A 24,056-nucleotide genomic window follows, 5' to 3' on the forward strand; every position below is an offset into this window, starting at 1 on the left:
TTTGTTACGCTTTCACACAAAAACTACTAAATCTATCATCATGAAATTTTGTGCACATGTTCTTAGAGGTATTAGAATGAACATACATAGGTTACTTATTATAAAAAAAAACATATATTTTTGGTTCAATGCGAGCGAAGCCGCGGGTAAAGGCTAGTGTCTAATAATCTGAACAATGAAATATCATGTACAGTCATAAATCATGGAAGAAAAAGAATGATTAAAATAGAAAAAAAACGAGCAAGGCAGCCATAGAAGAAAGGTTACAAGTTCTGATAATGTTCACGTAATTTATGTTTGAAGAAAAATCTTGTGGCAGCTTATATAATATTATAGATAAGTTGATTGCATTAGCGACCCCTGTGGTTTAGTGGTTTAAAACACCTCAATTGTCCTGGGTTATTATAATTTAATGTCTGTCTTATAGTGTTATGTTAGATGTTAGAAAAAAGAAGGATGTAGTTAAGAATGACGTCAATTCTATTGACCAGATGATTTGTATGACTAACCCACAATATAACTAGTACATATACTCTATCCTTGTGTGACCATAATAATCGTAACATATAATATCAGGACGATATAATAAAGAGATATGTTTAAGTAACTTAAGTACATCTATTTGTGTTGTGATATTTCTGCAATTAGATGTAATTTCTAATTTATTTTTAATTAAAATAATTTCGATATTTATGAAAAATGAAATAACAGTTGATATTTGACTGCTTTACTACACTTTACTACAGGATTTATGTAATAAAAAGTACATATTCTATATCTAAATCTAGCTACTCGCCCCGGCTTCGCATGGGTGTACATGTATGTACACATACAAACCTTCTGCTTGAATCACTCTATCTATTTAAAAAAACCGCTTCAAAATACGTTGCGTAGTTTTAAAGATTTAAGTATACATAGGGACGGACAGACAGCGACAGCGACTTCATTTTATACTGTGTGAAGAAGAGCATCACGCAAGTTTCTTGCTCATTCTTGTGATGAGACAGCTTTCCGTTTGAAAAAATGTGATGCTATACAAAAGTGCCTAAGTTTATTAGAATAAATGATTTTCTATTTTACTATAAATCAGGATGGTCTACCAAGCTACATGACAACCTATTTAATATCTACATCAGATATCTAATTTCTAAAATTGCAAATATCTATAATTCCTTTCTAACTTTTATACTTATCTATAATAATTGAGTTATTCTGTCAAAGTTCATCCACTTATTAGCAATTACAAAACTGCCCTTGAATCTTCTTTAACAAATTCTTCCCTTCTTATTTTTAAACGTACCGATACGAATATCATTATTAATAATGTAGCGCAGTATTTTAGATATCATTCCACTTTCTCACAATGGCGCTGTAATAAAATGTACTTTTAATAGTTTTTATTAAATTACTCCAAATGGTAATGTTCGACTAAATGGAAAGTGGTACTTTACCGTCACGTAAAGACATGAACAATTAAGATACTCCATGCACGCATACCACAGATAAAAAAATACTTTGTTGCCTATGGTACTTCAAATGCTTTACCATAAGGCCATAGACGCCATCTTTCACTTTATAGCGGAAATTACCAACACGGTAGTGACACTATATGAATTATATTAGTTTATCACTAGTAAAAGTTAATAATTATTAGTCTATGTCAGTGTTTCCCAACCCCCACAGGGGGGCACCCCGTGGGCCAAGGGAAACACGTTCTGATTCTTTAGGGGGCAATTCAAAAATGGACTCGACATGAATTTAACCCTTTCGCTGCGGGCCATTCTAGATTTCGCTGTCAAATTTAAAAAAAAAAAGGAAATTCTTAAATAATTGTTTTATCAATAAATTAACATAGAAAATACTTTATTAAAATTATTTGTAATTTGAATTTCAGATTTTCATTATATGTTTTGAAAATTTACTTACTGTGTTTCGTCGAGGATTTCTTAGTGCTTTCATTCTAAACCATATAATTTAAGTTTCTTAATAAACTATTAAATATTTTAGTATTAAAAATTGTGTATGTTACATAGGGGGACTCGTAAAAATGTCAGAAAGGCTATGGAGGGGCACAAAAAAGGTTGGGAAACACTGGTCTATACTTTATAGAGGAAGCTGAAGAAGAAACTGGATACGAGGACGTTTATGGAAGTTAAAATGTTGCAGCAAGTACACCTACGATGGTTTGATGTGAAGCTAAAGTTATGTAATTACGCAGTTGCAACTTCGTGGTTTCGCATAATGATCGCCGAGGATAACGTTAAGGTATTGTGCTCATGGTCAAATTAGATGATTTCGGTCAAGTGACATTGAATATTGATGACTCCTTTGATGCAAAAGACGTATTACAAATATTTGATGTGTTCTAACATAGAGTCATAAGTTTATTGCCGAATAAATATGATTTTAGTTAACTCTTAGAAATGATTAAAAATAAAAATATTTTTTAAAATATTAATAGTTTTTCAAATTACTGCCATTACTATATATGATATAAATTTTGATTTACAAATATAATTGATTTTGATAGCGACTGAATGTGTATACAACTAACAGATAATAATAAACATAAAGTAACAATATCGACCTCTCAACTACGGGTGTCATATTAAAACAGATGCATTAATCAATAAATATACTGAACTTAGAACCTGTAACCTTGGAATGCACCCGCATGGTCAGAAAATTCCTTCAAACTGATCAGACCGATATTAGTTACATATATCTATAGTATATATTCACGTAAAAATATAAGATTGTTATTTACTTGGCTTAGCAAAAATACCGGTGAAAGAGAAGAAAAATAATAATATATTTTATTACAAGTAATAGGTATTGGTCCCCTTAACATAAATAGAAAATAATAAAATACAAAATTATAATAGTATGGTCTCTGGCGACCACAGACAACGGCAATCTACCACGGTCACGCCGATACAATCGATTACTATTTAACTATAGAGACAGTAATTGATACCTACCTATGGTTAATAAATGAAGTACCAAGTAGTAAGTATAATAAAGCTTTATATCTAGTTTAAGAAACAGAGAGTAAGTAATTGGAAATAAAGATTATTATTATTATACACAGAAACTGTGTCGAAACGAGTACGAGAATTTCTTCATTTGTTAAATCTGACGATAAAACTTCCAAAACATATATTCATTAATGATTTGGATTAACATTGTCATATTGGAACACTGATTTTATAAACAACTTGGTAAGGGTTATTTTGGATTGCCGCCATGGGCTTTTTTCATGAGTAGAAGAGTAAAATAATATAATATTTCGTTTATGCATGAATGGGCTACAACCACATAGGATATGTACTTGTGTAGTGTAGTCCTCTTCTGCTTAGCAAAATCTGCAAATTAATGTTAAGCTAATTTTGCCATGTGTTAATTCAATGTGCAGTGTCCAGAGAGGGCCCAAAAGATAGTAATTAGTAGTAGTTGGGATAGTAGGAAAACAGAACGAAATTATTGAAAAACTTATTCATGTATTCACGTTTAGCAACCTTCAGATGACATAATCTCTAGCAAATTATCTAATTATGTCTACCATTCAATAATATGGTAAAATCGTAAGTCAACGCACAATAGAATTGTGTGAATATTGTTAGTGTTAGGTTGCGTTATACTTGTACAAATGTTGTTCATAGATTATGGTGTTTCGTTCAATGTTGATAAATAACGGCTGTGCGAATATGATTATCAATGTTTATGGTTGTTTACGTTTTTGTATATTGGTTGTCATTTGGTCTACGTTTAATAGCATGTTTACTTTTATTTTGAATTTATTTTTGACATTAATTTGACTTTGAATTTATTGTTATTTTAGCATTCTTTTTTTATATTATAACCATAAGAAATGTAACTAAAACACAGGATATAAATGTCAAAACTAGAAAGCTGAAAGGGGCTGGGTTGGTCACACATTACGTGGAAAGGATGAATAGAGCAAGGTCATAACTACTTGGTACCCAAGACAAGGACAAAGAAAAAGAGGGCGACCAAATAGAAGATGGGCAGATATAATAGTTAGTACAGCAGGGAAACTATGGACCAGAATCAACCGAGACAAAACAGAGTGGAAAAAATTAGAAGAGGCCTTTGCTTGGAAGCAAGCAGACGATCAAGAACTACTATATATAATATGAACAGTAAAATATAAATATTTCTGAATAAAGGGTTATAATTAGTATTAATTATTCGGTCGAAATTGCCATGCCTTAACCAAACTAAAATTCTTATCACTCCTTTATTGTCGATCAATAAAGGCTAGTTATTTCAAAATCTAGTCGATGAAACCATTTCAAAATACATAGAGTGTGGTAATTATTTTTTTGTATTTGTGAATACACTTTAAATTACAATATCGCTTTCAATTTGGTGCAGTTTTGTAACGATACTCTGAAATGTAATCAAGAGTAAACCAAATAAATCTATTACAATGTACGTTAGTTCATTCAATGACTACAAAATATGGAACTAATACGTTATATTTATACAAAAGAGTAAGAAAACTTGTGAAACGACACATTCCAAAGTCGTCGATCGATAGAAATACGTTTTAAGAATTGACAGGCCTTTTTTAGTGGATGACAATGGCATGATTCACTCGTCTGCGCTAACAGCTTATGCTGGCAGCAGTGGAGGATGATAAAACAAGCAAGATGTCAGATCAGCTAGCCCACCATGACAATTTCACCAGGAAAACAGGGGGATTCGCGTGGTCCTCAACATAGTACTTTGCTAGAAATGGGGTGATTGGACTCCATTACTAACAATTTATTTCCCCCTGCCTATCAGATTAATCTTTCTTTCGAGAGAAGAAAGATCAATTAATAAGAAGAATTATCGAGTGGTCTCAAATTTAATGACAAAGAATTCAGGTTAATCAGCTGATGGCATTAAAGCGATATTGAACCTTAACGAGAAACAGCTAACTGCTCAAAATCCATTGAAATGAAGTCTACAGATTATTTATTTCGCAAATGACATGTCTACTACGTTGTTTCCTCCGAAAGCTTTAATTTAGTTTTTAATTTACTTTTACTGGTAGGTGAGCAGAAAAAGAAGATAATTAAAACTCCTCTAACACCGGCGGTTCATTAATTATCTCGTGGATGGTGGGCGACTAGCATCTAATAAAATCAGCAATGTTTTTTTCTGTTTTAGGCTTTGGAGAACATCAAAGTTAATCTTTTATCCTTGTTTATGTTGGTATAAATATTTTCCATTTAGGTACTACCTACCTATCATTGTAATATAGGATTTTCCTCTTTTAAAATATAAATATTGAAAATGTTGTGTATAAAATACATATTTATTTTTCATGTTATATAAATTATAATAAATATGGTAAATATAGGTATCATATTTACCATATTTTTTTAAATCAATACAATAATATACCTAAAGTACAGAATTACCTCATGTAAAATGTAAATATTGAAAATGTTGTCCATAAATATTTTGATGTTATTGTATATTTATTGTATACACAATTAATAGTAAATAGGTATCATGTTTTATTATCATTATTGTCGTGCCTTTGTTCCATTATTTGTCAGCGCAGTATGTCCTCATCTTCCACTGATCCCTATCGGTCTTTTTTTTTCGGATTACTCTAATGCTGTTGGCCGCAGCTGGACTTTTACAGCTTCACTGGATGTTAGGCGGCGAGTGTAGCTGGCACTCCAAACCCGCGGAAGGACTTATGGAGCGGCTGAAGGCCAACTCCTACCTGACGGATACGACTTTAGTCTGAGGGCACCACTAGGGGTTCGAACCTCGGCTCAGGCCGTCGTAATTTCGATCCCCGTTTGAATTGGACGGGGGATCGATCGCAGTGGCGTCCGGGGGCGTCGGTGTGGAGCGGCCGGGCGCGCTCAGGCGCCCGGTTGAATGCGCGATATTATGTGTTTGAGGTCGTCGTCTTCGCCGGCGAGGACGGTGTCGTGTGTGTGTGTAAAAGTGTGGTCGGGGTGGTCCCTATCGGCCTGAGCTTACCTCCTTTTATACATATCATCTTTTACACAATCCATCTATCTCTTTTTCGGTAGTCCTCTATCTTTAAGACATTGTCATCGCTTCTCCGCATAACATGGTCATACTAACTCAATCTATTACTTCGCAACTTGTCCATAACTAGAGCAATAGGTCTAATTTTTAACTCGACTATTTATTCGACCAATATTTAATATCGAATTTAATGTTAAATAAAAATCCACGGTTTTTTTATATTTTCAAAGAGAAATTACTGCTTTTAGCACTAATAAATAAATAATTTTAAAACATTATAAAACAAACTCATTCCTCCAAGTAATTATACAAACCAAGCCTTACTCATACTTGTGAGGTTTTATATCACCAAGGCCAGTGAAAATTGCTCCGCTACATAGATTGCTCAAAGCCGTCACTCACAAAAAGCCTAATTGCGTATCGCTTTTCTGTTTAGAAACAAACAGATTCACTGTAAATAAAATCGAGTAAGATAATAAAAATGCTACGGGTGATAGCGGTTGTTTTTAACGAGTTTCGAAAGGAAGAATTTTAAGAGCCGTAGGTAAAAAGCATGACAGTTATGTACCTCTCTGACTATTTTATGTAATAAATCTGGTATGAAGGTAAGATCCCCGTTCCGTCCCGACCACATTTTTACACACACACACACGACACCGTCCACGCCGGCGAAGATGACGACCTCAACCACTCCATACCGCGCAATCAGCCGGGCGCGTAAGACAACAGAATGTTGTAACTTTGTTTAATACTTTTAGATAAATTAGAGGAACACAATCATGAGTTCTACAATCTATACAAATAAAAAACCCGGCCGAAGCCGGGGCGAGTAGCTAGTGGTACGTATATAAAATAAAAACAATTGATAAACTGACGATTTTGAAGGCTCTTTCACTCGCGGATAGCTAATGTTATAAGGCTACTTATATTTTAGACATTTTAGAAAAAAAGCTAAATCCTACGTAGATTAACTCGCTGATAAAAGTTAGTTGTGTAGTTATACGTAGCTTAAAGTATCTTTACGGATATGGCAGAAGATTAATCAACCATCTTCCAAATGATAAAAGATTTCACTCGGTATAGTAATCGTCTACAATACGCTGGTATAATCTCGCCACATAAAGTACATTGCTTTCAGGCGTATCACACTTGCCACCTTGTAAATAATTCAGAAGTCGACACACATTCATTTGTAGCTTCTTTGTAGAAAAGCAATCCAATTTTATTTATAGCTTTTAGGGACAGCAATAATATGTTTGGTAAAGTTAAATATTTTCCTGTTTCTTTGACATAATACGTATAATATTATATTCTAACTAGCTGTACTCGCGACTTCGTTCGTGTGGAATTTAACTTAATGTTTCTAAAATAAAAGTAGCCTAAGTTATTCCTTATTACATCAGCTACTTACCAATAAAAGTATTTAAATATAGCCATATGCATGTAGTAAAAAACGGTTATTTTAATATTACAAACAGACACTTCAATTTTATTTATATGTATAGATAATGTAAAATACGTAAATTAAATTTAAAAATATGCTGATTGTATACCATTGTCATCTATCCATAGCAGTCACTCTCCATAACTAACTTTCCTAACTTCCATTTCGAGTTTAACTTTTTCTGCGTTGTTGTTACTGTCTTACACGACTCTAAGTTTGTCTTTAATTTACTTGCTGTTACTGTGCCGTGGTTTTCGCCTCATCATTTTTTTTTCTTTATTTTCTTAAATAATATTTTTTTTAATTCATCGTGCCGTATCAAGTGTCCCAACATTTTACCTGGTTGGCCATTTACGATAGACTGGAGATAAAAAGAGTGGTAATACACATATACTTTAACTTCAAGGTAAATGGTACCATTATCTCTACAAATGGTGACAAATAAATTTCAAACATCATTAGTATAGATACCAATACAATGAAACTAAATATATAATCCTAACCTTTTTATCGAAAAAGTAGTATTCACAGAACGCTATCTAAAATCTGATCAACCGTTAAAAATTGTTCAGCACTCAAGTCTTTACGTGAACAGTACCGGAAAAGGGTCCAACCGTCTTACGCTCAATTGCGCTTCCAATAAATTGCTGAGTAGAGGTCAAAATGATTGTATTAATCACTGCTATAGAAAGAAAATAGAAAGAAATAGGTCAGTCAGAGGAAGTAGGGTACAAAAATTGTTTCCGTCACAATATATTTTATCTAGGATCTAAGTACAAGAATATATAGAAGCTCATTAGGCCCTAATTGACACTAAAACGCACGACATGACCGTGTCATTAGATAACCTCGTCATTTGCCATTTGAAGGTTTGCTTAAAACTGGAACTAACCAAATTAAGACAAAGACGGCTCCAGTCATCATCACCTTCACCTCGGGACTAATAGCTTCGTTGCGGACGTGCTAGAATTTCGATAATAGCCTTATGGGAGATGCAAAATATTCGTCGGGCTATTGCTCATTATATTGAACAAATAATGCAACTAGTAAAAGAAATTAGACCATAATTAAATTAAAAAGTTTGAACATTAATATGGTTGTATTGTCAAAGATATACTTCCACGCGTATGTGTCAAGTACAGGACAGTGTATGTAATGATTTGTTTAATGATGTAATGTATTTTCATTGCATAATTTTAAAATAACATTAGAATTCTACACTACTGCTCTATATAAAGTGTAAGTGTGCGAAATTTCATACTGCGCCGTCCACGCAATTTTCGTAAAAAGGCGTACAAGGTTTTTGCTTCACGTATTAATCTAATGATAATGAAAGGACAATATATTTTATGAGTAGACTTATAAATTTGTGAACATTTCAAATCATTTAACGATAGTGAGCGTTCCAGACGGCTGCTAGAAAAAGAAGATAATATTGTTGTACCCAGTTCAGAGTCATGATGCCAGTTTCCTAATTTAAGAACTAGGACAACAGTGTTAACATCCAAAAAACTAAACTCAATGTCACATCATTACTACATTTAATAGTGACGTTTATTTGAGATTTAGTTCCTCAAAAACTACTTTCAATGATAACAGTTCCAAGCAAAGAACTTGGCTAATGCATAGTTGACAACTGATAGACATAATTAAATCAATCTTTTTTTGTAAATACATACATAATATATATAGAAAGAACGATACAAACAATCAAACTTATGATTACAAATGTTTGCACCGTGCGAGGAATCTAACCCGGGACGAATCAGAAGTAAAGCGGTGTGCTAAACAGCTAAACTACCGAGATTGTCTAATACAATAATGAAAGTAAAAGATAGTAGATTAAAAAATAATTACTATGTCATAGATATGAATAAATAAAATTGAAATAAAAAAATATGTTGAATATTTAAAAATAATTACGATATAGCATATAGGTAGGTACTCACAAGAATCTATCAAATTGAAAACAAAACACAGATGTAGAACATCATATACGTACATCAATATAAAAAAACAATGATAATTATGATAATTACGACAAATAAAGAATTATCGTTCGCACGTTAGTGTGATGCGTTAGAATTATTTGTTTGTGTAAATAAGTTAATTTGAAATGTAAATTCAATCTCAAGGATCGTTGAGCTGATGTTTGCACGCAAGTTCATACGATATCTCGCATACGATCTGTCATAACTGTTAAAATAAATATTAAATTCACGGTCCCGTATAATATTAGGTTTTTAAGCTGTCAACCAATATTATAGTTAAGATACATTGTATGCAATTTGTTTTTTAGTCGATTAGTCTTTTAGGTACAATGACACTATTGTCATTGTAAAACGTAAAATGAAAGATGCATGTAGGCGACCCGTTTGTTAGTTAATTGACGTACATTATTGACGTATTTTGGGCACTGTACTACACACTGGACACTGTATAATACATACACAAAAATGTAATTATTCTGCGTATTTATATTAAAAATATATAACCCCTTATCACTTTTGTGACGAATATACGGTGGTCTAGCGTCTTAATATACTGCTTTACTTCCGATGATCGCGGATACGATTCCTCTCATGGTGAAAACATTTATATTGAATGAGTATATTTTTTTATTAGTTTAGAGATTTTCTATGTATATTATGTATGCATTTCCAAAAAAATGTATTTAAGTATCAATATCAGTCGAATGCCCATAACACAAGCTCTGCTTATCGTGGGACTAGATGGCGCTGTGTTAATTATTCAGAGTTATTTCTTTATTTATATATTATAATATAAAATTACCTGTAGACGAAAGCGAACGATACTTACATGTGTCAATCAATATAAAAGATGCATACATTAACACACCGTAATCAAGTCAATGTACCTCTATGGAGCGAGTAAATAATTACCTAAAGACCATTTTTATAGAAACTCCTAAAATACTTGAGTAAAACTCGATGTCGCATCAAATGATTGTCGTTATGTTATAATAGTGCGTTGCGTGCTGTCGGACATATCATTAATGATTTAACATTATATCGTTGTCACGATTTCATAATAGGACACTTCGACTACAATGTTTACTAATGGAAAATGCAATATTGCGTCGCGAAATATTGCAATTTGACTTACAAATGCCTTAATTTAAAGTAGTTTATTACAATATTTTACATACTAATGTTTAACAGTACGGTTCACGGTTTTTTTATGGATGTTAATGGAATGGTGCATACTCCTGCATTAACGGTTTACGCTGGCGAGACACTAGTGGAAGATGATATGATGAGCACGAAGTCAGGTTAGATACCCCATCCTGACAAATTCACCAAGAATTTGTCACGATGGTTTCTAGGAAGAACCGTTAGGAGGTCAACCTAACATGGTACATTGCTATAATAAGATAATAAGATCAACAGTCCACATTGAGACAACGAGTCGGGTATAGTGAAGGTTACATTCTGTTTCCAATTATATTATTAAACCTGTGTGAGGATGGGTACCGTTAGTAATAAGGATTAATAACCTAATTGCTAGCAACGTATCATATCATTGACCTCCACGCGGTTCCCCCAGAAACCATTATGTTAAGTTTTTGGTGAATTAGTCTAACGATGGACTAACTAACCTGACCTCATACTCGTATCGCGTATACCGTAAGCGAAGGAGAGTACACGATTCCCTTACCATCCCTTAAAAACAAAACTAAAGCGTGACTTTAAAAAATTCAACCATAATATAACTTTAAATAATTTCAATGCTTAAAATCTTAAACGAATAAATAGCCTAAAGGAAGGAAATATTAAACAGAAAGGAAAATTTAATAATGAGCCGAAGCATATCAAGAACTACAATTCGTTTGTTAATAATCTAATATCAATTAATTTAATCTAATCTAAACCAAACATACTGCTTATTAAAGTTAGTTAGCTATTAAAGTAGTTAGGTAATACAACCTTGTAAAAAGACATCGTTGGTCAGAGCAATACGAGTAAATAGACAAATACTTGTTGGGTAGACTGTAATGATATTCTGACAATTGCAAATAAACTCTTCTATAAACTAGATATTTACCACAATAATATTATATAATAGTGGGACTGGAGGGGGATCGCTAGACAAGTAATAAAAAAAATTACACATTAATTTCTCTTAATAGTGTTATAGTGTGTTAATAGTGTTATATTACTTTTAAATTTCCTAAGAGCGCTCGCAAGTCAAATAGGGACATATAAAAAAGAGTATCAAAATAATATGTTTATAAAAAGAATAGTGAACAAGCTGCCAGCAACAAAAATCTTTAAAAAAGTATAAAACAATTCTAAAATGTTAAACCCACATTACCATACCACACGGAAAGAATTGGAGATGTAGATGTTTAACGACGATTTATTCAAATGATGGGGAAGAAACATTAACACAAAAAATATACTAATATTTATGTATTATTTTATTTTAAACTAGTCACTTGCCCCGAGTTATTCTATATATAAACCTTCCTCTTGAATCACTCTATCTTTTAAAAAAAACCGCTTTAAAATCCGTTGCGTACTTTTAAAGATTTAAGCATATATAGGACAGCGAAAGCGATTTTATTTTATAGTATGTAAAGATAAAGAATAGTCATTATAAATAGGTAATTCAGGCAGATCATTAGCCATAAGACAGGCAACTACAACCAATGTAGTCTATTTGTGTTTAAAAAATTAATTGTAAAAAGTTCATATTGCATACTTAGTATTTATGTTCGAAATGGTTCTGTAATATTTTCCACAGAGAGTTGATAGATAAGCAACTAAAAGATGCTTCTGTACATACAGTCATTAGTCATAAGACAGGCGACGAGACGGGACGAGACGAGGATTTGTACGAGGACTAATGTATAATATATTTATATTTAGAATTGAATTGTAAAAAAATCATATTCATATTTGCATACACAGTTGCGTTCGAGATTGTTCTTAAATATTTTCGACCGAGAGTTTGTTTTTTGTAATTGTTTATATAGAAAATTTATATTGAGAAATAATATTATATATTAAACAAAATATTTAGAATTGAATTGTAAAAAAATCATATTCATATTTGCATACACAGTTGCGTTCGAGATTGTTCTTAAATATTTTCAACTGAGAGTTTACAGTAGATAAGCAACTTCGACTATGATCTTGGGAGGGGAGGGATTAAGCGTAATTTCCTTGTACTTTTTGTTGAAAAGAGAGTTTTCCAGATCGAGTGTCAAAGAATATAAGATCGAGCGATTTAGCTACGCTCCTTATAAGGTTTGGTTGGGTTTGAACATCGTTTTTTGTAATTCTAAGACGTTATCTTTCAGACTGGATATAATATCAAAGGCAATGGAATGAATCACAAAATAAGCGACATTTTTAGGTATTTTTATTCCAAATACAGGCTCTGTTTTTTAGATCATTTGGTATTGGATGAAATATAATAATATTACGAAACAATCTTTTCGTATTAGGATAAAGATTTAAAACATGTCATATATTTTTGTTGGATCAGTAAAAAAATAATTGCAAAGAGTTCTACACGTAGTTTTAAATTACTTATTATTTAGTTATTTAACAAACTGGATAAAGAATTTAATAATAATATATTTACAGCGCCATCTATTCCCGAGTTAAGCAGAGCTTTTGTTATGGGTGCTAGACAGCTAATATAACTACGTAGATACATGTTTAAAATACATATATAGTATAAATAAAACACAAAGACCGATACAAACAATCATCATAATTACATATGATATACTCATAAAAACAAATGTGAATAGCATGCGAGGAATCGAACCCGCGAGCATCAGAAAGTGCTGTGCTAAACCGCTAGACCACCGACCGAGGCTGTCAAAAATTATGATGGTTTGAATGATGAATGCATAACTATTCAGTTTGGTTACATTGTAATCTAGATATTTTGAACAGATATAACAAGAATTTAGTATCACCTTGGATATCTTTATAATAGTAATAGAATGTATAATTTTATGTAACATATCAGGATAACTCAGAGTTTCTTGCACAACGATTTCAGCGTACTAGAATGGAAGATATTGGGGGAGAGCAATTTTTTATCCCACCTATAGAACAATAAGTTGAATAGGACACTATATGTATATAGAATCTATTGTAGATTTATAACCTTGCAGTCTTTGCATTACTATTAGCAAAGTTATAGAGAAATTGTGATCAAAAGGGTGAAAATTATCAAAGTGTTTAAAATATATATTACAATGGTGGCTAACGAGTGTATGGTCCATCTGATGGTAAACGTTTATACATTATACATAGGCTACGGGCCTATGGACGCCAGAAACACTAGGGGTTTCCGACCCTTACGAAACCTTTGATGTTGTAAAGAATATTAGGATTACTATAACCATAACCAAAAAAGGTATAACACGTTGTGTCTTGATAGCGGTGCAAATATCTATACAGAAATATTAGGTTAAAAGGCAATACTTGCATTTTTTAATGAATGATAATAGAATGGTGTACCCGCCTACACCAACGGTTTACGCTGGCCGGTCACTAGTGGAGGATGATAAGATGAGCATGAGATCAGGTCAGTTAGCCCATCGTGGTGAATTCATCACAATAATATCCAGGAGGCCAGTCTGACATGGTATATTGCGTATAATGGGGTCATCAGTCATTATTACTAACAATCGCCTTCCCCCGGTACTGTAAGGTGGGCGTGACTCTGTTCACCATAGACAAAATCCAATAGTAATGGCCATCAATGGTATCAATACTGTTCATTTACCACATTTCATCTATTTTAGGCAACCATTGCCACATTTCATCTAGTTGTTGAATCGCTTATTTGCCACTCCAATATTATAAATGCTACAAGAATCACTTACCGTCAGAGAGTCCTGTGTTCCAGTAGCCACCTGTGTACAATACAAAACAAATTAATCAAAATGGTCATTAACAACAGGCAGGGTTTTCCTAAGGGGAGTAATGATTTTTTTATTAATGGAACAACATCCGAGATATTAATTTTCGAGAAGACCCGACCAGCGGCTTAGTCATGAAAACGTAAAAGATATATTTTTAAATTTATAATATTAAATTCAATCAAGTGGAAAATTTTACACTTATGCATGTGAATATTTTTGTGTTATTTTCTCCTGGACGGTATCCAGTTCAGGCTAAAGTTTTAGGTGAAAGGAATCGGTAAGAAAGTTAACAGTCGTTCTTATAGTGTTAAGTATGATATGGGATGAGATTTCACTACTTATTTGTTCCGTGTAGTACCTTCGTCGTGAGTTAGTGCTGGAGTTTAGTGTACAGGTGGAATATATCTACCATACCCAATTATTACGTTTATTTCATTTTGCGCTACACGGGCTTATGATTTCTGATAACACTCAATGAGTCTTAATGCGGAGTGATTAAATTGTGTCCAAATTGTACTAACATTAAGTTATTTATATCAGCTGCTGGAATAAACTTTAATTAGTTAAAAATAATGTAGTTTTATCTAAAGTTAGTAGTTTAAGTAGTACCTCTAAAAAAACAGTTGAAATCGCGGGTCAAATTAGTGACATTATAAATCACGCAGGTCTGAACGTAGCTGCTGTTTTCAGTGTGCTGCTTTCGTTATGCCTACGTGCCGAGTTCAACGAGACAGTAAACGTGACTATAGTTGATATCGAAAATAAAAACCCTGGACAATTCACACAGCGCCATTTAGTTCCAAGTCAAAACAAAACTTGTGTGATGGATACTAAACAACCGTTACAAATACTATATTATCTTTTGTAATTAGAGGCAATAATATAGAAATATTAGAATAATACAAAGAAATATACACGGAATTGAACATGCGTCCATCGGAAGTAAGTCTGTCGAACCGCTAGTCCACTGAGGCAGTCAATAATTGAAAGTTGTCCAGTTTATAAATACTATCACTGGATTTCGAATTATTGTCCCTTTCCATTATATAACACATGTACATTATTTATCTGTATCAACTCTGTTATGGGTACGTTACGTGGTATACTTATTAACCAAAAGTGAATGGATTTCAGTTCTTTTTCAACATATAATTATTTGTTGTTTCCCGTCAATTGTAATTCCAATCATTGTAATTTGTAAGACGAGGGAACTGGTACCTAAAATACTAGTTTTCTACTTAGTAGTGAACAATGTAAAATGTAAATATTGAATAAAAAATTAATTATTATTACATTTGTTTGCAGTTTTTATTAAAAATTATTGCTTACCAGTTACTAAGTACTAGCCAAGCATTCGTTTCGTTAAACAGCTGTAAAACCCAACGAATACATAAAAAATATTTCAAAATAGTTATCAACGTAATCAATAGGAAAAGCTATTTTAATAACAAACATAATCATTAGTCATATTATATATAGTTATGGTTGTTTTAAATTTTTATTATTTATTAGTGACATTTAATTTAAATAATCTGACCTATTGTATGCTCTTGGACTAGCACATGGAGTGCAATATATTATTTTTGCAACCACTTTACATGACCACTATAAAGGTATGCCTCGTCTTTGTTCCATCATTTGGATTCAACGCAGTATGTCCTCTTCCTCCACTGATCCCTACCAGTTTTCTCTCCTTTTTTACAAATCACCTTTCATACAATTCAACCATCTTGTTTTTGGCCGTGCTCTCCTTTTCCATTATTCCATCCATTTTTACGATTCATTTATTAAGAGCTATTACGCCCCAGCTTCGCACTAGTGTACATATATTATACATATAAACCTTTCTTATAAATCACTCTATATATTGCTTAAAACTGCATTAAAATCCGCTGCGTAGTTTAAAAGATCTAAGTGAACAGACAGCGGAAGCAACTTCATTTCATATTCTGTGAAGATATGTTTCTGTGAAAAAAATTAATTAGGTACTATAAACACACGCCTTCACAATGGAGTAGGGCGATTTAGGTCGTCCTAATCTCAGCGAGATGGGGCCTGCCCTACTACACCTATAGGGCGGTCCTTCGCCGTCGGCCCCGTGGAATGCACATGCGAAATCCCTAGTTCCAGCATAGGCGTTTGCAGGTACATCATGTGGTTTTTAGTGGGTAAACCCCACACACCACCCTGCCATTCCTCCGGCGTGAAGTATATGGAAGATTTTGCATACGTTGAAAAAATTTTAGGTATTATAAACATACACATCTCTCATCAATTATCAAATATTGTGAAATCAAGTGACATACACATTGATTGTAAAGAAAATTTATCATATTTGTAGCCAGTTTATATGATAAAAATATAGTGATAAAACTAAAGTGACAATGCGATATTTTACGATATTATTATTATATAACCTAGTGATATGTTCCATTGTCATTGTCTATGACTTGTTTTTGATGTTAGAATGATACGAGTATATTAATTCTAATTTCAAAAAGAAATCATAGATAATCCATACTGCTTAAACTTGACACTTGCTGGCAACTTATAAAAAATAACAACTAATTCGCGATATTTTTATTTATATTTTCAAACACATGCTGTTGCGGCAGGAAATGAACCCGGAAACAAATGAAGCCATGCCATAAATAAGCGTACCAATAAGCCCTTAACGTTTCAAGGGTGACACAGTGTCGGTATCCGCTGATAGCGTTCTTTGGGCCAATGTCATTTTATTATGAGGTAAAAGTCAGTTGACCTTCGACTTAGTTTAACAAACAATAAGGCATATTATACGTTTGTTTTCTCTTCATGTCACCCTGTATCTATATTCTCTACAGACAAAAGACAGCGTATATTACGAAATTTCTTGCCTGCCCGGAATGCGTTTTATATCATACAGCATCTGGTATGCTGTATGATATAAAACGCATTCCGGGTAAAGTAATTCCTAAAATAACAATGTTTTAAAGAAAATGTTTTTTCACGAAAAAGGAATGGTAAACAAGCCAACAACTGATGGTAAGTAGTAACCGTCGTATATGATATAAACAGCATAATGTGCATTACGTTATAATGTGACGCCCACGTGTTATCATTTCGGAAGACTAAGACGTCATACCTCTTATCCTGTAATTTCACTGCCTTTACTCGCTTTACAACCGAAACAGGCCTTACAAAGCAAACTGCGGGACGGCTGAAATAGGTAAGCCTGAGGCACCTACGTAGACACTTACTTCACAGCAAACTTCATCTACTTCAATAAAAAAATGTAATGTATATTTATATAGGCCATTTTTTGTTTTACTTTTTCTCTTTTTACAATACTAATGGCTACAGCCAGCAATACATTTTATACAATACATTGTATAAAAATATTATCAATCGAGAGTAACTGCCAAGAACTTCGATTGTTGTTTTTATAAAAAGAACACGTAGCACAGAGTACTTAATTGTATATATAACAATACCATTACTACTTCCTGAACTGGACATAAAACGAAAAAATTAAACAAATATGACGCAATAAGTGACTGGTATGAGTCAAAATAAATATATTTTTAAATTTCGAATGCCCGATAAAGACTAGATATTTACTCTCACGACCTCTCCTCTCTTTTTACGACCACTAGGTCTACAATCGACCATATTAAAAAATACAAAACGATCTTTGAATCAGCAATAACAATTAAACAAAAGAGTATATATGCGAAAGTGAGTCAAATGTTTTATTGAGTTTTAAATAGACATATTTTAGCATTCTGTACTCCTTCTCTATATAAACAATAAGAGTGTGAAATTTAATACTCTTGTAAACATGTACAAGCTCATTTGAAAAGAATAAGAGCTAAGTTTCTTGTCAGTTTCACACAGAAGGCACTCCGAACTTACGGTAGATTTGACATATCATAAGAGTCTGATGATATGATTGATTTTGTTCTTGACTCCTCCGTTCTCGCAAATTTCGTAAAATGCTAATTTTGCTTTATGTATTAATATAATGATTAAGAATTACAAATAATTACCAACATATTGAAATGACGAAACGAAGTTATTTAAAACGTTCCAAATCATAAGAATTTTCAAATGTTTTCAATAGAAAGTAATCTAGAATCTCCATTTGTAGCTGTCTATTAAATTCGTGACACGTGGACAGTTGTAACTACTGTTACAACTGTCCACGTGTCACGAATTTAAGTTATCGCATCTAGATCTATATAGACCATTGAATATAAAGATAAAGCATTGGTTGTAACGTTTATTGACAGTTGTGATGTACTTACTTCTGATGTGGGTGTTTAGAAACCTATCTGTACATTTCTATCTACATTTACTTAAGAAGTACAAGCATTTTTTTTTAAACTGAATTGTTGACGGCCTTATAACAACAACTATAGATACGCCCATATTTCTCTGGAAATATTTTTGTACTGTAAAGTTTTAAAAAAAATCCGTTCAGTAGATTTTGCGTAAAAGAGTAACAAAAATCCCTCCATTCATTCATTCACAAGCTTTTGCATTTATAATATTAGTGATTAGATTAGATTTATAGAATGTATAAATTGTCTAATATATATTTTATACTACTGTACATATAGTGTCCTCAACTTGACGACGTGTTAATACTAAACGATTAAGTCAGAATTACAAAGATGTTTGTTGAAAGTCCTTTCAACTCTCAAATACTGGATGAGCAACTTCTAAAGACGCCATCAATCAGTCTGCCACAGATAAAGGAATGCTCGAATTTCCGCAACAGCGAAAATCATATTTGGCAACAAAAGTGGTGAAGCAATACAATTGTTAATGAGTGAGGCCTACACATTTGGCACCGGTTCAATGTACTTTCATTCACAATTTGCGAGTCAATGGCACTGTGTACCAGCATAGACGATAACTATGAAATGTCATCTTTGATTATTGTGAACTTAACGCCCAATGCTGTACAAGTTTTGTCTGGATGGTAGCGAAAAAATTATGATGCAAAAAATGTGACGTTGATAACCAACCAACATGTTGCCCACTGTCATAAGGAGGACTACTGGCCGAAGGGGGGTGATGTATCGGCGCCACCGTGGCAGATTGCCGTCGTTACTGCCGTGACCATAGAGACAATTTGATATATTTTATTATTATTTCTTATGTATGTAACATAAGAAATAATAATAAAATACAAATTCAAAGTTATATTATGGGCCATGTAGCCTGAATTAAATAAAATAAATAAAAAATGAGCGGCTAAAATGTCCTACATGAATAAATGTTTTTTGAATTTTGTTTGTTCTATACATTTGTGCATGCTAATCTCAGAAACGACTTAATATAGCTATATGTGGTTACATAAATCACCGTATCACGTTACCTTTAACGTTTAGTATTTGTTACATTATCGATTTATAAATAAAGTTAAGTTACAATAAGTTAATGTCGGGAAATTTACATTAAGATGATTGGGGGGAGGGGTATGTTCGTAGTGGAGACTAGGGACTAAACAATGGGGACATTTCTAACAAAGTTCAATGGGGGGAAATGGAATTGATCGTAATGTGGACTAATTAAGTCATTGCTGACTATGTACCATGTCAAATTGACCGCAGTTCCCCATGGAAACCATCGTGATAAATTCCTGGTGGATTTGTTACGGTGAGCTAATTCTGGCCTGACATCATGCTCATCCTATCGTCCACTAGGGCCTGCCATGATAAACAGCGCAAACGGGTGCACCATTCCATTATCATCCATAAGACAAAAATAAGATAACTAAGGAAATACATATCAACATCCAGACACTATGAAGATATCTTTTAATATTATAAATTGTACTATATGTTGTTCATATTGACTGTATACTGTCCTAAAGTTCAATCCAAAAGTACTTCTGTACTAGAAATTCCAGTAACAAAACCACAAAGTCCTCACAAACCGTAATTACGGATGTCACGATCTCTGCAAAGCTCTGCTACGTTGTAAAATCACAGTAAAACTTCTTGAGTGAAAAGGAATAAAATAATTTGGAATTAACACGAGTGCCAACCCATGTTCTTGTCTACGTGTGTGTGTGAGAAGTGTTTCCATGTCCATGTTACTTCAAGGCCTAGATTTCTTCTGGAGTAATGTTTTAGTTGCTTTTGAATTGGTAAGTTCACACTTGTTGAATATTATCTTTATTAAGAGCTAATAAAACTTAACAATATCATCTATTAAATGTTACACTTATTTATGAATCACATAGATAATTAATTTTTATAATTAAAATTGAATTCAAATCAATAATTCTTTATTTATGTATCACATATTTTTCTAAGTTATATATAATTGTTGAAACTTCCTTTTAAGCATAAAAATGCCGGGCTCCTCTTTTCTTTAGCTTATATAGTAAGATTTGAAGTATGTACTTCTAATTTATATTATATTTTCTTTAAGTCACGAAAAACGAATTTATAAGTAGTAGTATACAAAGTTTATTTTTGATAAAGCAGACTCAAACTCAAAATAATTTATTCACATAGCACCTTTCGGCCACTTGTGCACGTTTTATTTTTTATCATTATCACTACAGCTACTTCAGTTGAGAAAAAGTGGCAAGAAACTCAACTGGTACATTTTCGTTATTGTTATTTCTTTTAGTCACTCATAGTGAGTAGTGAGTAGTAAATGAGTTTCAAGTGACATATAAGTACATTTTTTTAGACTGTTTTTTAGCTGTGAGTCTCGAGTTATTTATAAGTAGATATACATTATATTAATACATACCTACGTTACAATAGTTCACTAATTAAAGCTTTTGCAACTCTAAATAATTAACGTGACTGATAATTGGTAGTCAGGTTTTTCTTTGTATTTTTAATGTAGATATCGAAGACACAAGTGGGTCAGTAAAAGTAACTCAATTCGAAACAAACATAAACAATAACCAAATGATCTTAACTTTGAGATTGCCAATTCCAATTCGAGTACACTAATGAACAGACATTAGCAGAAAGTGAAATCATTATTGGAGAAATGAATGTTGAATGAAAACTGAATATAATAAATTCAATTATTTGCTTTATAAAAACAGCAGAAAACTAACTTATGTACTTTTAATTTATAGTGCTGACAATAATATCTGATTACACAAAGAAGTAGCAGTTTACTCATATACCTCATCCTGTTTAATGTGTATTTACTTAAATACAAAACGCAAGTTTCTTGCGCATTCTTCTTGTAATGAGTCTACGTTACGTTGTAAGTTGTAAAAAAACATGACTATTCTATTGATTATATTAAATTATTTCTATTTCTCTAACTACTGCAATAAGTCTAAAGATGAGTAATCATCGAGTATTTATTTAGATGAAGATTAATGATAGAAATAGGAGTTATTAAATTTTCATCAAAATCATGGAATACGGTATAATATAAATTACCAACGGGCGTTGCAGAAAGTTTAATCAGTCTGTCAGTCAGTCCAAGACAAAATTCATTACCACATATATCACATTCAAGAAAAATGTGTAATATAAAATATGAGTAGATACTTATTCATACAGAATATGACCTACTTTCGAATTGATACCTATGCATATCATAATATAACTGATCGCTATTTATATATAAATCTAGCTGTACCCCCGACTTCGTCCGCGTGGCAGTTAACTTTATTTTTCTAAAAGCCGAAGTTACTCCTTATTACATCAGTTACCTACCAAAAAAAGTCCCGTCAAAATCTGTCTTGTATTTCAGAGATTAGCCGGAACAAACAGATAGACAAACAAAAATTGTAAAAAATGTTATTTTGATGTATATACTGTATTTATATTTATATGCATGTAGTAAAAAACGGTTGTTTCAATATTACAAACAGACACTCCAATTTTATGTAATGTATAATATATATATGTAAAAAGAAACTATTATTAGGGGACTTTGTAATAGAAAATAGAAAATATAGTTTTTGTTTGAATTTATACGTTTTTGTTTGTTTATTTTTTGGATCTCTTAAATGGCTTAACCGATTTGGGTGTGGTCTTCATTAATATATTGTGGTAAGCTTCGCTTAAAATTTTGTGTTTATTTTATACCAATCAATTGCCTACTACCCATAACACAAGCTTTTCTTAGCTGGAGCTAGATGGCGTTGTATGAATTGTCCATGAACTTTATATATTTTTAATATTGCACGTCATAATTTTTTATTACAATATCCACGGTCCAGTTGGGCTACTTGAATTGAGAAGAACTGGCAAGAAACTCTATTTCAATAAAACTTGAACATAAAATCCAATTGACTGAGACTAGATTAGAAAACGTGAAAGTAGATATTACACTGAACTGGACTGGTAGGGAAAAAGTTATAATATAATAAAATTACGTTAATAAGCGGCTAAAATATCTTGAACAAATGAACAAATGATTTTTGAACTCGTGTAGTTCGATGTCAAGTAGAAAAAATGTAACAATAAATTATAGAAGATTACCACAGTAAGGCCAGCCAAACTGTAGCCTGCCAAGTCGTGGAAAACGCAGATATGGCTTCGTTGACCTATTTAGGTAAGCCGCTTTTCACACTTTCCCTGTACCTATATTCAACGTTTAACGTGCGCCATATGCTAGAAATTTTGAATTCAACGAGGAGTTATCTAGGTAGATTTCAAAATAAAGAATTACAGGATAAGAGGCATGATATCTTAGTCATCCAAAATAGCAAAGCCTGAATTACATTATATCTTAAGTACGCATACCGAGAAAGTTTATGGAAGGATGGATGGATGTTCATTACTCTTTCACGCAAAAACTACTAAATTTTACAGTAATATAGTATAAAATTAGAATCAAAATAACACATAACATATAATTTAAAATGATATTTATCAATTTTCTGTCCCGGACAAATGTTTACACCGTGCGAGGAACCGAACCAGCGTCCATCAGAAGTAAAGCGACATGCTATACCGTTAGACCACCTAGGCAGTGCTATAACTGAGCGAAATGCAATGATGAATGTCAACACATACTTACTTGACATTGTCACGTAAGTATATGTAAAAAAATAATAATAGTCTGCAAAATTTGTAATTGTGTGGGCATAGTGTATATATACTTTTACCAAGTTAATAAAGAGATGATAAGAGTGAACGTTTCCCTAAAAACTATAGTATTCGTATAAATATTAATAAAAAATATAATAATTTATTTCTTCAAAGATCAACATATATTTAAAAACTAATACAAGTTAATAAAATGTATTTTGTTTCAAATAAACACATACACAGCGAATACAGAGGGTCATTAACAAAAATGTAAACTATAACAAAAGCCTTCGCAAATTAGTAGACAGGAAATAATTAAGTAATGGATGACTTTCTTAAAAACATATTGACTAATTAAGTTCCGACGTTGTCCAGCACAATGTTTCTAAACGAAAAACACATTACAACAAAATTGATGAAAGTGTGGAATGAGTATTGAAATATCGAATGATGACTTGTACAAAAACAATGTGACTGACTGTTAGGAAGAGCATTTTATATAACCTCACTTTTTAAAGAAAGCGGGTTTGAAAGTAATGTAAATCCTAGAACTAAAACGTACATTTAATATTATTTCAAAGTTATTTTAATGATACTTAGCCTTAGGTAGATAAAGAATCAGATTATTCATTGTAGTAATAATGTTTTCGATCTTTAA

General features: G+C 32.4%; 1 protein-coding gene across 2 annotated transcripts in view; it reads right to left on the bottom strand.

Moving 5' to 3' along the window:
• LOC131845916 (uncharacterized) overlaps positions 1-24,056 on the bottom strand; it is a 101,046-nt gene that overhangs the window by 39,614 nt on the left and 37,376 nt on the right. For both annotated transcript variants that reach the window (XM_059195075.1, XM_059195074.1), the window contains exon 2: positions 14,346-14,375. The gene's annotated coding sequence lies outside the window, so the exon portion shown is untranslated. The remainder of the gene's footprint in view (positions 1-14,345; positions 14,376-24,056) is intronic.

This window comes from Achroia grisella, unplaced genomic scaffold, assembly GCF_030625045.1.
Source record: "Achroia grisella isolate CSIRO2021 unplaced genomic scaffold, CSIRO_AGI_Agris_v1 utg487, whole genome shotgun sequence".
In the NCBI taxonomy this organism is placed as follows: Eukaryota; Metazoa; Arthropoda; class Insecta; order Lepidoptera; family Pyralidae; genus Achroia; species Achroia grisella.